This window comes from Lynx rufus, unplaced genomic scaffold, assembly GCF_022079265.1.
Source record: "Lynx rufus isolate CCGP_SWC_20201006 ecotype Redwood Valley unplaced genomic scaffold, mLynRuf1.p SCAF_1, whole genome shotgun sequence".
Taxonomy (NCBI): domain Eukaryota; kingdom Metazoa; phylum Chordata; class Mammalia; order Carnivora; family Felidae; genus Lynx; species Lynx rufus.
In genome coordinates, this window is record NW_025814823.1 from 202,930,719 (window position 1) to 202,945,111 (window position 14,393).

Here is a 14,393-nt window from a genome sequence, read left to right on the forward strand (position 1 = left end):
GGTTTAGGCTGTCTTTGCTGTTCTGCTTCTATTTCCTTTAGGTGTGCTGTTAGATTTTCGATTTGGGATTTTTCTTGTTTCTTGAGATAGGCCTGGATTGCAATGTATTTTCCTCTCAGGACTGCCTTCACTGCATCCCAAAGCATTTGGATTGTTGTATTTTCATTTTCATTTGTTTCCATATATTTTTTAATTTCTTCTCTAATTGCCTGGTTGACCCATTCATTCTTTAGTAGGGTGTTCTTTAACCTCCGTGCTTTTGGAGGTTTTCCAGACTTTTTCCTGTGGTTGATTTCAAGTTTCATAGCACTGTGGTCTGAAAGTGTACATGGTCTGATCTCAACTCTTTTATACTTATTAAAGGCTGTTTTGTGACCCAGTATGTAATCTATCTTGGAGAATGTTCCATGTGCACTCAAGAAGGTATATTCTGTTTGGCATGCAGAGTTCTAAATATATCTGTCAAGTCCATCTGATCCAATGTATCATTCAGGGCCCTTGTTTCTTTATTGATCCTGTGTCTAGATGATCTATCCACTGTTGTAAGTGGGGTATTAAAGTCACCTGCAATTACCACATTCTCATCAATAAGGTTGCTTATGTTTGTGATTCATTGTCTTATATATTTGGGGGCTCCCATTTCAGGACATAGGCATTTATAATTGTTTTCTCTTCCTGATGGATAGACCCTGTAATTATTATATAATGCCCTTCTTCATCTCTTGTTACATCCTTTAATTTAAAGTCTAGTTTGTCTGATATAAGTATGGCTAGTCCGGCTTTCTTTTGATTTCCAGTAGCCTGACAGTTAGTTCTCATCCCCTCACTTCCAATCTGAAGGTGTCCTCAGGTCTAAAATGAGTCTCTTGTAGACAGCAAATAGATGGGTCTTGTTTGTTTGTTTGTTTGTTTGTTTGTTTTTTATCCATTCTGATACCCTAGGTTTTTTTGGTTGGAGCATTCCGTCCATTTACATTCAGTGTTATTATAGAAAGATATGGGTTTAGAGTCATTGTGATGTCCTTTGCTTTCATGCTTGTAGCGATGTCTCTGGTACTTTGTGGTCCTTGCAACATTTAGCTCACAGAATCCCCCTTAGGATCTTTTGTAGGGCTGGTTTAGTGGTGATGAATTCCTTCAGTTTTTGTTTGTTTGGGAAAACCTGTATCTCTCCTTCTGTTCTGAATGACAGACTTGCTGGATAAAGGATTCTCAGCTACATATTTTTTCTGTTCATCACATTGAAGATTTCCTGCCATTCCTTTCTGGCCTGCAAAGTTTCGGTAGATAGGTCTGCTACTATTTTTATGTGTCTACCTTTGTAAGCTAGAGAGTGTTTATCCCTACCTGCTTTCATAATTTTCTCCTTATCCTTGCAATTTGCCAGTTTCACTATGATATGTCATGCAGAAGGTCGATTCAAGTTACGTCTGAAGGGAGTTCTCTGTGCCTCTTGGATTTCAGTGCCTTTTTCCTTCCCCAGATCAGTGAAGTTCTCAGCTATGATTTGTTCAAGTACACCTTCAGCCCTTTTCTCTCTCTCTTCATCTTCTGGAATTCTTGTTACAGATATTGTTCCGTTTGATTGCATTGCTTAGTTCTCTAATTCTCCCCTCATACTTCTGGATTTTTTTTTGCTTCCTGTTTTTCCATAATTTTACTTTCTAATTCATCCATTGTCTCCTCTGCCTTTTCAGTCCATGCTATGGCTGCCTCCATTTTATTTTGCACCTCATTTATAGCATTTTTTAGCTCCTCATGACAAAAATATGGAACACTTCACGAATTTGTATGTCATCCTTGCACAGGGGCCATGCTAAACTTCTCTGTATCGTTCCAATTTTAGTATATGTGCTGCCAAAGTGAGCACGTTTATTTATTTAGAGAGAAGAGAGGATGTGAGCAGGGGATGGGCAGGGAGAGAGGGAGAAAGAATCCCAAGCAGGCTCTGTTCTGTCAGCACAGAGCTCAAAGTGGGGCTTGAACTCACAACCAGTGAGATCATGACCTGAGCTGAAATCAAGAATTGGATGCTTAACCAAATGAGACACACTGCTGTCCCCAAAAATGCCCCAATTTTGAATGAAATTATCATTTCTATGAAATATCATCTGTATCACTGTTTATATTAACATCCATGGCATGATTTTCCCAATATTTCAATGGTAGATGTCTATTAACACTATAATATTTTATATAATATGTGTACTACAAAATAGATAATGTAATTGCCAAATATTGACCAATATTTCAAAATTGACAAATCCAGTGTTTTGTTTTTGCTTGTATGTCTGGGTATGTGCTAGCGTTTGTGTGTGTGTGTGTAGCTCTAGAAAAGTTATCAACAGAGTAGGTTGTGAAGAGAAAATGCTAAGGGCACCTGGGTCGCTAATCAGTTAAGCGTCTGACTCTTGATTATGGCTCAGGTCATTGTCTCATGGTTTGTGAGTTTGAGCCTGCATCAGGCTCCACGCTGACAGCAGAAGAGCCTGCTTGGAATTTTCTTTTCCTTTCTTTCCTCCCATCTCTCTCTCTCTTTCAAAATAAATAAAATAAACTTAAAAAAAGAGAAAGAAAATACTAAAGGTAAACAAAATATTGGAATTTATCATTGTAAATTTTTATGAATTTTTAGAAAGCATATATATTTTAGTATATAAACTTCTGTTTGTATAAAAGGAATATATAAAAATGCTGCATTAATAGGGGAAACCATGGCGATAGATACTTTAAAATATCATTTTTGGAAACAAAATAGATTTATTTTGTTAGAGTACAAAATATTCTAGATCATTAGTGGTATTCTATTATTAAAATTTTTTTACACTTTCAGGTGATCATGAGGCCTCATTCCTTTTTTCTGAGTGACTGAAGCGACTAAAATAAATCTCTCTCTTCCATTCTTTGTCTCTCTGTCTCTCTCCCTCTGTCTTCCTCTCTCTCTCTCTCTCTCTCTCTCTCTATATATATATATATATATATATATACATGCACATACATACATATACACACATATATGTAAATGAAAATCTATCATTTAATTACAAAGGAGAAATTCAATACTTAGAAAAAGAGAGTCAACTAAACTATAAAAACTCAGTAGACCATGTTCAGTCTCAGTGTATACACAGTGTGGCTAGCAAAATCTTTCATAAAAATCTTTGTGAGAAGTAGTCTACAATTGTTTTCTTATGAAACATAAGAAAGAATAATCCTGTCTATATTTTACATATAAAATGTGGAATATTTTATAGGTTATACTGGATTCGAAGTTATGTTAAGTCACATGGAGGTCCCAGCTCAGCCAATCCATTGACCTTTGAGAGCTGTCCATTCTCCAATTGCTTCTCATTCCTCCAAAGGTTGATCTGAGAATAAAAATCTGGTATGGGGTGGGGGGGAGTACTTACAATCTAGAGAGAAATTTATTAAAGTGTAATATAATATTATTATTTAAAAAATTTTTTAGTCTTTATTTGTTTTTGAGAGAGAGAGAGACAGAGTGTAAGTCAGGGAGGAGCAGAGAGAGAGGGAGACACAGAATCCGAAGCTGGCTCCAGACTCCAAGCTGTCAGCACAGAGCCCGACACAGGACTCGAACTCACGAGCTATCAGATTGTGACCTGAGCCAAAGTCGGACGCTCAACCGACTGAGCCACCCAGGTGCCCCTGTAATATTATTATTTTAAAAATAGAGAACAATTGCTGGCAACCCTAGAGTCCCACAGTTTTAGGAAAAGAATTTGGCATGCACAGATAGAAAGGGTTTTACTTCAAAACACATATTCTTTCATTTAAAGAAGTCAAAGGACGTGTCAAACCTTGGTTGAGCTTATTTGTCAAACCTACTGAATATTTTTTTTCTAGGGCTTGTACTTCTCATACTGAAGGGGCTTTTTTAAGAGATGCTTTCTGGTTAAATATGGGTTAGATGCGCTTCGTGGTTCCTAGGTATCATATGAGAGAGCAGCTGGTCTGACGCTCATTATGGCCCAATGGTAGGTATCAGAAGTTATCAACTGCTTGTGTAGTATGATTCCAGTGCCCAGAAATTTGGTGATAGTCTAAAATTTTCAGGAGAAGAGGTGAGATCAATTTAAATGTTTTCTTGGTTTGTTATAATTGGTTACATATATCTAACTTCTGACAAAATGTTCTAAGTGTCAACATGGCAAAGCTATTTTATTTGTATGTAGGCAGTGCTTATTAATCATCCAGAAGGCCTGTGTCAGATCTTGGGATGGGTGAAAAAACAAATAATTTAAGCCTCACTTTCTCTACTTTCTTACCTTCTTATAGACTCACTGTAACATTTCTCTAAGAAATACAATTTTATTCCATAAAGCATTTGTGTATATTAGTTTCTTCGTTTGTTCCTCACAATATGCCTTTGATTTTCCCAGCTGACACAAGACCCAAAGGGTCAGAACTATGTTATTCAACTTTGAATAATCCATGGCCAAGCACATGTCTTATAACGGCACCCGTTAAATACTGGAAGAATGAAAGAATTAATGAACAAATGAATGAGCTCACAGGATGTCAAAAAAGTTCAAGGAAGTTAAGCAACTTACCAAGTGACCAGAGAGGCTGTGAACAGGAGGCAAAGGGTTGGATAGCGTGAAGATCTGAGCACACAGAAAATAGGCTAAAGGCCCCTGAAAAACAAGTCCCAGACACAGTTTCAGAAGAATTAGGATAAAATCCCCAAAGTCTTATGTATTATTTGGAGCATGGGTAACATTTTATGCAAACCTTGTACGACATCAAGAGATAAATTTGAGACTGATTTTGGGTAAGGTTTTACATGGCAAGGCTTACCAGATAAGAGCCTATATACTTTTCTAGAAATAAAAAGTGACTTCAAAATATGTATCTCAAATAATATTTTAGAGTTCTGGGGAAATGTATGCTGATTTGTGATTTTCACATATAGACCCTGAGTGTTATGGTTGAAACTAGTTGAAAAATGGCTCAGTGAAAAGGAGGATGGTGGAAGCCAAACCCAGTAAGTTCAGGTGAAAATGGTTTCTTTTTTTTAATTTTTTTTTCAACGTTTATTTATTTTTGGGACAGAGAGAGACAGAGCATGAACGGGGGAGGGGCAGAGAGAGAGGGAGACACAGAATCGGAAACAGGCTCCAGGCTCTGAGCCATCAGCCCAGAGCCTGACGCGGGGCTCGAACTCCCGGACCGCGAGATCGTGACCTGGCTGAAGTCGGACGCTTAACCGACTGCGCCACCCAGGCACCCCTTTTTTTTTTAATTTTTTTTTGAAAATGGTTTCTTATAGAAAAGGTTGGGAAGTCAGAGAAGCCAAGGGTGGGTATGTGGGCGATATGACAGAAGGCTTTCTGTTGAAGATGGAAGATCCTTGAATAAGCTCATATGTGTAGTAGCCACTTGAGAAGGAAAAGGGAGTGTAACAGCCTAGGCAAAGAATGATTGGTAGAGAAAGGTCAAGTGTAATTAGGAAAGGATGGAATTGATTCTAGGGCAAAGGTAGAGGTATATCCATATATTGGATGAAAGGAGAGGTTCCTCTTCCACTGAGAAAAGAGTATGAATAGTAAGAAATCTGGTTATTAAACAACTTAATAATGATGGTTATGTCAGCAGCAGCAAGGACCACTGGGGAGGAGGGATAACGAATGGGTAGGGGCTGACTGGGAATTGTAGCATCACAATTTGTTTCTGAGAAGAAAATAACAAAATCCTTTTGTTGTTGGTGTTAGAATGCTGAGAAGGAGGAAGACCCAAGGAGGCTAGAAGAAAATGCAAAAGTTTGAAATAACTGTTTAGGAATAAGTAATATTTTTGTATGTATTAAGTAAAGTAGCTGTGACCTCTACACTTGTCAGGCATCACTGGGGGACCAACCAATTCTGAAAAGCATGAATTCATGGTTAATCTATAAGCAAGGCCAATCCCAACATGGTCTGATTCCTGACTATGCATATCTTACACATTTATTTCTTTGTCCCTGCACTGTTGGAATTCTATGATCTAGTTCTACTGAATTTCCTTACAGTTTCCAAATGAGCAATTCTCTCTCATACTTTCATGTTGCTCCCTGTGTTTCAAATTTTCTTTTTGCCATGTTTCATCTATTTAGCTTTCATGCTTCAAGATACTATTCCATTTCTCATCAGTTTCTGAAACTTCTTGAGATTAGGGAGCATATCTTGGTGCACTCATCACAAAGAGTGCCCGGCACATAACAGGTTGATGCATCGTAGGCTCATCATACCACATTGTTTTGTGCCTTGATTGGAGAAATTTAAGCTGGTTGCCTTAGGGGTGGTGGACGCTTCAATCACTGATTGTTGGGCCTTACTCCTTGTGTATATATTTGATTTCTCCTTTAATACTGTGGGAGATGCATGGGATTTCTGAAGAATCACCTAACTTCTATAGCCCTGCAGGTATTGTACACTTGTCAAGCTGTTTATTATCAGAAAAACACTTTTTTTTAGAATTGGTCCAAATATGACTTTATCTTCCTATTACAGTTCTTTAGGAATTCCCCACTATTGCTTCCAGAATAAAATCTAAATGCTATTTGGTGAGTTCCATAGCTTTTCGCTTCAGCCTCTCTTTTCATTCATAGGGCTTATATTTTTCTTAAATGCCCTGGCTTCTCATCACACAAAATTGACTTTCCCTCAAAATACAATGGCATTTCATATCTCAGAAACTTGATGATATGCCTCAGCCTTATTCTCTGTGAAATCCTACTCTAAACTGCAACTCAAATAAAATATCTTACTCTGTGAAGCCCATAGGCAATGTCGCTCACTCTTCTCAACTCAAGGTTAATTATTCCCTTTTAGGGAAGATCTTAGGGCCTTACCTATGTCAGAATCAATTAGGTATATGTCAGGCTTTCCGAAAACATCATTAAATATTTGAGGGCAAAGATGTAATATGATTTGTTTTTGTTGCAAGCATTCAGTACCTGGTGAATTGTATAATCAAAGCTTTAAAGCTAGAGGTTCTAACCCAAACCTTTGACATGAGCTTTGAATGGTTACAGCTCCTTAATTTCTTTATAGAATATGGTTCACAACACTCAGTGTCAAATCATAGACTGAATGAAAATACTTGAACATTAAGCACAGGGATAGATGGAGGAATCACGGTAGCTGGGATGTTATTTATCACACAGTTATACGGTTCTGGATACTTTCCCCAGTATTCTCTAACTTGCCACATCATTTTCAAGCAAAATAGAACTGTGACCCTTGGAGTCTCTCAAGTTCTTTCATTTTCCCCATGTGAAAGTATTACAGCAGATTTTAAAGATCAATTTTTATGAACTCTGGTAAACCCCAAGGGCCTTTTAATCTCTTTTATGATAATATGGAAAAGCTCCATGTCTTTTAAAGTAATATTATCCACAATTCAATGAAAGTACAACTGACTTGTATTATTTTTATATTACAACAGGTTATAAACTGTCCCTGTCCTTTGATTGATACGAATTGCTGTAACATGAGAAAATTAAATATTTTTGTTCAATTTTCCTCAATGCAAAATAGTCTTCGTCTTTTAATAAATACATATTGACTTACTGTTAAGTGCCTTTTAGTGTTTAAGTGCTTAGGATCCTTCAGTGAAACAAAGAGCAAAAATGTTCCCATTCCTATGAAGTTTCTATTTTATGGAGAGGCATACAGAAATAAACACAATAAAAAGTAAATTACATAATATTATGAAATCACAAGTTTTATGTAAAAGAAAAAAAAAGGGAAAGCAAGGTAAGAGGATCAGGAATGTGAGAGCATGGGTGTTGGGTAGTGTTGGGAGAAAGCAGTTTGTAGTAATAGACCAGGTGGTTAGGGAAGGCCTCAGTGAAATGAAACTTTGAGCCAAGACTTAAATAAGGGATAATGGCAGATGTTGTTGGTAAGTCTTATGGTTTCATCCAAATTTAGACAATCCTTATTTAATACATGTTACATACTCTCCAGCCAAGATTACTATATTCACAGTCCGTCTTCTCATAAGTATAAAAATCAGTTGTGTTCTATCATTTCAAAATAGCAAAAGCCAAATTAGTATTTCCAGTTCAAGACCTGTGTTTCTTCTCTGTCACCCTATTTTCCTAGAAAAAAAAATCAGAAAATGCCCTTGTGCGTGTACATATATCTTTTAAAAGTCATTGATGGCAATAGATTTTCATGTTTGAGATGTTCACATTAGGGAAAAGCTCTGACAGAATATGCCTTTTGATTTTGAAATGGCCTATATATATCAAAAACAGTGATTGGGCCACCATACATTGCTCTAACCAAAAGGGTTTATAGAGCTGATTCTGCACAATTTCCATCCTCTTACTGACCTTTTAAATGTACTATGCTGTTATCAAAAATGTATTTGATATTGAACAAGAAATATTTTTAAGAAAGCCTGATTGTGAGTCACTACATAAAACTTTTATTCATGTCTAAACTCACAAAGTGCAAAGCATGGCAAAAAATGTATACTCACCATTTTCAAAATCTTAAACATCTACTGATATTACACACTAGAGTTCATTTTAAGTACATTATTTAGAAACATTTTTCAGTACTGTTGAACAGTCTGTGGACGAGGACCTAAAGATGTTAATGTAGTGACATTATCATTCCAACTTATTTTGGCATTAGGTAGGAGAATGTTCAAAGTTTTAATATATCTTTTACAATTGTACAGCTTAAGAAAGTAAGAAACAATTACTGATAAAGGAAATGTGAAATGCCTGATGAATTCAACGGGAACACAAATGGAAATATAAAAGAGATAATCATTAAAAGTAGACAGCAGAGATTGGCCTTTGGACAACTAGATTAATTGTGAATATCTGTACATAGATAATTTGACTGTTTACTGCCATTTATTGTGTTCATATTTGAAGATTTATATAAATTACCCTTTAATTTAAAAATGGAAAGATTTTTAACTGTATATACACAAATATAATTTTATATGTATGTATATAGATAGATATATATATTCCTATACTATATCATTTCTTATAATAATATACCTTTACAATAGTCCTAAAATATTTCACTTAAGTTACACATTAAAGATTTTGATGAGAAATAATTGTCATACATGGAGATAAGTCCTGTATTTAGGCTGTGCTACATAACTATAGTAAGATAATTAATTCTTCATCATTTATTTGTTAGAGTTTCATTTTGTTTTTTAATAGCTTTGTTACTGATTTTATTGAATGGCTTAAAAATTCACCTTGGGTATGTGTCATCAATGGTAGACGATGATAATTCCCACATAAAGTATGGAGATACAGCTAGTGCAACAACTTTTGATGGTGTATAATTCTGGATACATCCCTCAGGGGTGCATCTTTTATTTAACATCACATGTAATATTTATCTTTTATATGATTCTTAGCAGAATAGTTCCCTGTGATGTTGCTTCAAAACCAAGGTTTTAGCAATAAACAGAATGGATTTGAAATATGGTTCCACTTCTTCCAGCTTGGATAAAATTTAAATTACCTAATTTCCGTAACTCTTCGATTACTCATATGTGAAATGGAGATAATTGGATAACAATCTTGATGCTCTTTGAGGGTTAAATGTAAGCACTTAGAATTAATCAATAGATAATAGCTATGATTCCTCGTATTACAAAATCCATGTAGCAGCATAATTTCCAAATCTGTTTCTGATGACAGGGAATTAGCTGATGCTATCTGTCCACACTCCTCTTTACCAATCTTTATCCTCTGCACCAGGAATGAGAATACAGCTCCCTGATTTAGGAATACTTAATCTTGACCTTTTGGATCTTCCCTGGTATACAAAAGTGAGAACCACAGCACTATTGTCTTTTGCCAACTTTCTTCTTCTCTAACCATAAATTTTATTTTTCTCTAAGTATGTGAATAAATTTCCTTTTGACTTTTCTATGGAAAAATAGAGGTGATCATTTTAGAAAAGATAAATTACAAATTAATCCCTATTCTATGGCACTATTGAATTGCTGGTTTAGTTAAAATATAAATACTTCCCTTCTTACATTTTTGTTTTTATAGCTTTAAAATTAACCTAAGTCTAAAGTGGAAACATATATATATAAATACTTCCCTATTGCACAAGTTGTTGAAAATTTATAAAATAGAAATTATTTGCAGTGATTCAAACACGATGGAAACAATTTTATTGCTTAGTCATAATTTTTAAGAAGACAAAAATTTCACATTGTCATTGTTGTCTGTACTTTCATTTTCATAGTAAGCTCCTCAAATTTTTAATTGGACATTCATGAGGGGAGACAAATCAGAAAACTGGGGACGATAAGGAAGGGAAAGAACGTGGTTTTCATTCCGAGTTTAACAGTATCAACAGTCATATGCCTTAAGTAAAAAGAACTGGAATAAAGCGTGCATGGGAGATATTTACATGCCATGAAGTCATCACTTACTTGAAGTAAACTAATTATTTGAAAGCCTGCATTGAAGTACAAACCAATCAATTGCTCTTGGATATTTTCCTGGAACAGTATTTTTTTTTCCCATTAACAAATGTAGTAAGTGATAACATAAGGAAGCTAAACAGAAAACTACCATATCTGAGTGAAATCTATTAGGAAAATAGGGCATATGTATGGGTAATGGATTTACCGAAATTGAGTTTTGGCCATGACTCAAAAGGCCAGGCTTAACAGTTGCCAGATTGCCACCTGTGCCCTATATACCACAGGTGTTCAGGCCTTCAGAACAGCTCTTCTTCCTAATGATTTCTAGGCCAGCAGTGCTCCCACACACCCAGCATGAGCTCATGCACTGAATCGATACTCACTTCTGGACATTGACATTCACCTTGACTTTGAACACTTTCTAATGTCCTTTTTAAAAGTAATAACATAATAAAAGTACAAGCTCTGTAGCAGTTAGAATCAGGTTCAGCTATTCTTATTAGAGATCCAAAATAACAACTAAAGTCCAGGTGTTAGATGGTAGCTTTGGGGTCATCAGGGACCCAGGCCATTGTTTCTCCCTGTTCCATCAACCTTAACCTGTGGCTTCCATTGTCAGGGTTACATTATAATCACAATTTGGCTGCTGGAGCCCTCACCTCCATGACCTCATTTTAAAAGAAGGAAGAGCAAAAGGTGACTCCCCTCTTTGAGCCACTCCCCTTTCCTTCTTAAAAAGCTTTCTTGGAAGCCCCAGTAAAGTACTTCCGTTTATATTTTATTGCCTACTTCTATCTATGAGGGAGCCTGAAAAATGCAATATGTAAGTAGAAACATTTCTGACACTATCAATATAAAGTTACTTTAAAGAAGAAAGGGTGAAGGGCTATTGGATAGGCAGCCTGGAGTTTCTGCCACACCCTTTTATGTTTAAAGTAGATCAATTATCTAAGAATGTTTCAGCCAATTGGTAGAGCTAGTAGTATTTATATATGTCCATCTATATCTCTATATCTATATCTATATCTATATCTATATAGATGTAGATATATCTATATAGAGATATAGATATATGTTCTATAGATAGATATGCATCTATCTATATATGTTCTATAGATATCTATCTATCTATATATGTTCTATAGATATATAGGTATAGATAGATATAAGCTAGTAGCTTATATAAATCTAGTAGCTTATATGTAGTTTATTTACAGCTATAACTTTTATATAGATGTGCCTTAGATGAGGGATACCATACATACATCCGTAATGTTCAGAGTTTAGTTTGCATAGGAACATAATGAAGATAGGGGCGCCTGGGGGGCTCAGTTGGTTGGGCGTCCGACTTTGGCTCAGGTCATGATCTCACGACTTGTGAGTTCAAGCCCCGCGTCGGGCTCTGTGCTGACAGCCCAGAGCCTGGAGCTGCTTTGGGTTCTGTGTCTCCCTCTATCTTTGCCCCTCTCCTGCTCATGCTCTGTCTCTCTCTGTCTCAAAAATAAATAAAAACATTTAAAAAAAAAGAACATAATGAAGATTTGTATAAAATACAGCTTCCAGAGATTCTGATTCCATAGGCTGGCAAAGCTCAGAAATCTCTTTGGAAGTTCCTGAATGATCTTAGAATTGTTGATGGCCCCCCAGCTGCGTTGCTATGGAAAGCCTTCTTTTAGATATTTCTCAACAGTGCTAAGTCCAGAATTTCTGTGGAGATTAAGAGTGGGAACCTCTTGAAGTCCCCTTCATGGGTATAGAGTGTTGGCTGCTGCAGAAGCAAAGAGTTTTCCATAAAATTTAGAACACACCTCTAGTCCACATCAAAGAATTGGGCAGGTGCAGTTTATGGGTGGGGAGCATGAACCCTCTTTCCTGCCATTTGGTGCTGTCACTGTGAATCTTGCTTACCTTCTAATTCTAGACATTACAGCACATGAGAAATAAATCTCTGAAACACTTCAAACTCAGTCTTTGTTCTCTCTCTCTTTTTACCTTTCTGAGGTTCTTAATACTAGTAGAGTCACCGTTTAATTTGTCAGATGAGTGATAGCAAGAGAAGAAAGAACAGGTTGATCGACTGAAGAGAAAACCAAGTCAATAACAATCCTAACCAAGCTAACTATCCAAATTACAGCTGGTTACAGACAAAAGGTAGATTCATACCTGGATCTGACTTCAATGCCATGTTCCTTTGACTCTGCCATACTTACTGATTCTTCTGTGGGAGAAGGAGGAAGACAAAACCAAAAACCTGATAGTCCCCTTCACCCTCCCTCAACCAGACTGTGCCAGTCTCTTAACTCGTTGGTATAACAAGAAAGGAGGAGGTTGCAAAAGGAAAATGGAATAGGTCATAGGGCAGGGAGCCAGAAACTAATGCCAGTCTCATAAACATGCCTCCCCAAGAGAGTTCTCATCTCACTGTTCCCTTCAAGCCCTTGCTTCATTCATATCCCAGATTATTTCCTTTAAACTTCCACTGCCATGTCAGTGTTCCTTCCACTTCTCAGACCTCCAGGCAGCACGCAACCACAGCTTTTAATCATGGGCTCGAATCAATCTTCATTCTTCTCCAACCTCTGTCACCTTCTCCCTAACCCCTTCCAGAGCTGATCCTAATTTGTTCCATCATTCTGGGTTCATTCTTGCTTGCTTTCCATCTTACTGAGGTATGAGAAAATACAAATAAATGATATATAACCAGATTGATATTTAGCTTTAAACATTTATTAGAAGAATCATTGAAATCCAACTTGTTTAAATCCCTCATTTTTCTCACCAGAGAAAAAGGTGGTGTATACATCCATGTTGGTGCTCATGATAGACGTCAATAGCCATTGATACTAATTCCACTTCTGCTACCACATGGACCAAATTGTTCTCACGTTGGTCTCCTGATGGGATGGATCAACACCAGGTGGTGCTTTGCTGCTCTGTTGACATTTCTCTTATGTTCATCCTTTTTATACTTGGTCTCTCACGTAGCTGTTAGTGAATCATTAGATGTTAGGAAGGCAGCATAGCATGGCTATTAAACTCTTTCCTCTGTCATTAACCAACTGCATAAATTTATGGACATTATTTAAACTTTGAGCCTTGGATTCAAATATTCGAAAATTAGAACTACCAGATTAGCGTTTTCTGAATAGGTAGAAAGATAACTCACAAAACCCAGTTGGCAGCTATATTACAAGATGCTATCCCCATACCAATTTTGTGATTTTATTAAGATCTTCTAAAGGTGGCATTTAATCCAGTGTTTCTAATGTTGCAGGTCTCTCTTAATTGGCTTCCTGACAGGGTGTACTGACAGAAAAAAAAAAATTCAGGGCACGATCCCTCAAGACTGAGTTAGGAAATGTGCTGTTAATGACATTGAATAGAATCACACTCAAGTTTAAAAACTTACTCTACTTTGTCCCTGGAATTTCTTGACCTTCACAGAAAGTTTTATGTTCATTGCAGGAATTGCCAAGGGGTTAAGGCATGATCTCTGTCCTTCCTTCTCAGTTGAGACTCTCCGTTCCAGAACAAAGCACCAGTTTAGACACGTCCATCCTTTCTTTCTCTGAAGGCTGAGAGGCCTTGGTGTAAATGTTGTCTCTCCCAGCTGGTTCTGGCATGCCCAGACTTGTCAGAGTTTTCAGTAGGTATTAAGCTCCATCCACCTTTGGCACTTCATTATTTAAAGCATATGTATTACTGGCTAGAGATATGCCAAGTGATTAAAATGTAGGGAAAATGTAAATTGTTTATTTTAAAAATTGGAATACAAAATACTAGCACATGAAAACTACAGAGTGAAAGTTCAGAGGGGCAAGAGAGAAACCACTGAAGAACTTTTGTATTCTAATTGGCCACATGGAAGAGATGCTAAACCTTGAAGAATGAGCAGGCGTTTAGTAAGTGACGTTCAGTGATGTGGATTTTCACAAAGGTGAAAAGGTACAATATAGCTT

The 14,393-nt window shown here is 36.6% G+C and overlaps 1 protein-coding gene and 1 non-coding gene across 2 annotated transcripts in view; one reads left to right on the plus strand and one right to left on the minus strand.

Moving 5' to 3' along the window:
• Window positions 1–14,393, plus strand: part of HCN1 (hyperpolarization activated cyclic nucleotide gated potassium channel 1) — a 386,678-nt gene that overhangs the window by 169,019 nt on the left and 203,266 nt on the right. The window lies entirely within an intron of this gene.
• Window positions 1,764–1,870, minus strand: LOC124522984 (U6 spliceosomal RNA). The gene has a single exon (XR_006964887.1). It is a non-coding gene; the product is annotated as a U6 spliceosomal RNA (small nuclear RNA).